The sequence below is a fragment of the Oncorhynchus masou genome, chromosome 15 (assembly GCF_036934945.1).
Source record: "Oncorhynchus masou masou isolate Uvic2021 chromosome 15, UVic_Omas_1.1, whole genome shotgun sequence".
NCBI classification, from domain to species: Eukaryota; Metazoa; Chordata; class Actinopteri; order Salmoniformes; family Salmonidae; genus Oncorhynchus; species Oncorhynchus masou.
This window is the reverse complement of record NC_088226.1, coordinates 71,898,053-71,900,818: the sequence shown is the minus strand read 5'-3', so window position 1 is coordinate 71,900,818 and position 2,766 is coordinate 71,898,053. Positions and strand designations below refer to the sequence as shown.

The window sequence follows — 2,766 nt, the reverse complement described above, 5'->3', positions numbered from 1 at the left end:
GCTATTTACCGATAAGACTATGTACAGCTGCAACGATCGGTTAGCTGCTCAGATATCAGTTGTTTGAAGTTGGTGAGGGAGATAAATGTCTCCAACTTGAGCGATTTCTGCAATTCGTTCCAGTCACAGGCAGCAGAGAACTGGAACGAAAGGCGGCCAAATGAGGTGTTGGTTTTAGGGATGATCAGACATTGCGACACAGTTCTAGAAACATAAATCCCTCTACTTTCATATCACATCGAAAAATCATTGCACAAATGCAAAATACACACAGGTTTTGTAGCTTCTGTCGTCCATCTACACACCGGTGTTGGGAGACGCAGAGCGCTAAGAGCCACAGGTTGTCTACTCTGCTTCCCGTAAACGAGCGCCGTAACATGGACATATGACTGTATGAGAACCCGAACCCGATAAAGGTGTGTATCGATTTAACCTTTTTTGAATTTATTTTTTGTTATTATTATCTCTCACCGATATGAAAGATAAGGTCCTTATGTTTCCGAAAACGTACCACAAGCGACGCGTTTAATGTTCGGACCGAGCGTCGCGGCTCTCAACAAAACTCCCCCTTACTGAAGACGCCGTCGTCCAATGACAGCAGGGTTTTTTTTTCCGAAACTCAGTCCTCAGGACCCCAAAATGGGTGGAAAGTTACTCTCCCCACCCCCCCTCCCTTAACACAACACAGCTGATTGAAAACAATCAACTAATCATCAAGCTTTCATCATATGATTCAACTGTTAGGGAAACAACAACTAATAATCAAAATGTATAAATAAAATAATAAGAATAAAATAAAAATGACCCTCTTAGACACTGGTCTGATAAAATGGAGCTGAGAGTCGTGATTTAAGGGTCAGAGGCACGGGGTGACTGTTGATCTTTAGTGCCGTGAAAAGGGCACTGAAACACCAAAGAACCCTCAGGAAAAATCACCAGACATAAACAGACAGTCAAATGGAAGCCTACAATATGTCCCAAATGGCACACTATTCCCAGCGGGCCCTGGTCTAAAGTAGTGTAGTATATAGGGAATAGGGCCCTGGTCAAAAGTAGTGTACTATATAGGGCCCTGGTCTGAAGTAGTGTACTATATAGGGCCCTGGTCTAAAGTAGTGTACTATATAGGGCCCTGGTCTATAGTAGTGTACTCTATAGGGAATAGGGCTCTGGTCTATAGTAGTGCACTATATAGGGAATAGGGCCCTGGTCTAAAGTAGTGCACTATATAGGGAATAGGGCCCTGGTCTAAAGTAGTGCACTATATAGGGAATAGGGCTCTGGTCTAAAGTAATGTACTATATAGGGAATAGGGCCCTGGTCTAAAGTAGTGCACTATATAGGGAATAGGGCTCTGGTCTAAAGTAGTGTACTATATAGGGAATAGGGCCCAGGTCTAAAGTAGTGCACTATATAGGGAATAGGGCTCTGGTCTAAAGTAGTGCACTATATAGGGAATAGGGCCCTGGTCTAAAGTAGTGCACTATATAGGGAATAGGGCTCTGGTCTATAGTAGTGCACTATATAGGGAATAGGGCCCTGGTCTAAAGTAGTGTACTATATAGGGAATAGGGCCCAGGTCTAAAGTAGTGCACTATATAGGGAATAGGGCCCTGGTCTAAAGTAGTGCACTATTTAGGGAATAGGGCCCTGGTCTAAAGTTGTGCGCTATATAGGGAATAGGGCTCTGGTCTATAGTAGTACCACTATATAGGGAATAGGGCTCTGGTCTATAGTAGTGTATTATATAGGGCTCTGGTCTAAAGTAGTGTACTATATAGGGCCCTGGTCTAAAGTAGTGTATTATATAGGGCCCTGGTCTAAAGTAGTGCACTATATAGGGAATAGGGCCCTGGTCTAAAGTAGTGTACTATCTAGGGCCCTGGTCTAAAGTAGTGTATTATATAGGGCCCTGGTCTAAAGTAGTGTACTATATAGGGAATAGGGCCCTGGTCTAAAGTAGTGTACTATAAAGGGAATAGGGCCCTGGTCTAAAGTAGTGTACTATGTAGGGCCCTGGTCTAAAGTAGTGTACTATATAGGGAATAGGGCTCTGGTCTAAAGTAGTGTACTATATAGGGCCCTGGTCTAAAGTAGTGTACTATATAGGGAATAGGGCCCTGGTCTAAAGTAGTGTACTATATAGGGCCGGGTCTAAAGTAGTGTACTATATAGGGCCCTGGTCTAAAGTAGTTTACTATATAGGGAATCGGGCTCTGGTCTAAAGTAGTGTACTATATAGGGCCCTGGTCTAAAGTAGTGTACTATATAGGGAATAGGGCCCTGGTCTAAAGTAGTGTACTATATAGGGCCGGGTCTAAAGTAGTGTACTATATAGGGCCCTGTTCTAAAGTAGTTTACTATATAGGGAATAGGGCCCTGGTCTAAAGTAGTGTACTATATAGGGAATAGGGCTCTGGTCTAAAGTAGTGCACTCTATAGGGAATAGGGCTCTGGTCAAAAGTAGTGTACTATATAGGGCCCTGGTCTGAAGTAGTGTACTATATAGGGGAATATAGGGCCCTGGCCTAAAGTAGTGTACTATATAGGGCCCTGGTCTAAAGTAGTGTACTATATAGGGCCCGGGTCTAAAGTAGTGTACTATATAGGGCCCTGGTCTAAAGTAGTGTACTATTTAGGGCCCTGGTCTAAAGTAGTGTACTATATAGGGAGTAGGGCCCTGGCCTAAAGTAGTGTAATATATAGGGAATAGGGCTCTGGTCTATAGTAGTGTAATATATAGGGAATAGGGCTCTGGTCTAAAGT

At 43.3% G+C, this 2,766-nt stretch overlaps 1 long non-coding RNA gene across 1 annotated transcript in view; it reads right to left on the bottom strand.

Moving 5' to 3' along the window:
• LOC135556769 (uncharacterized) overlaps window positions 1-428 on the bottom strand; it is a 22,941-nt gene extending 22,513 nt beyond the window's left edge. Inside the window, exons 1-2 of the long non-coding RNA XR_010458051.1 lie at window positions 273-428; window positions 10-140 (exon numbers count right to left, since the gene is read on the bottom strand). This is a non-coding gene — a long non-coding RNA (uncharacterized LOC135556769). The remainder of the gene's footprint in view (window positions 1-9; window positions 141-272) is intronic.
• Between the last annotated feature and the right edge of the window lie 2,338 nt (window positions 429-2,766).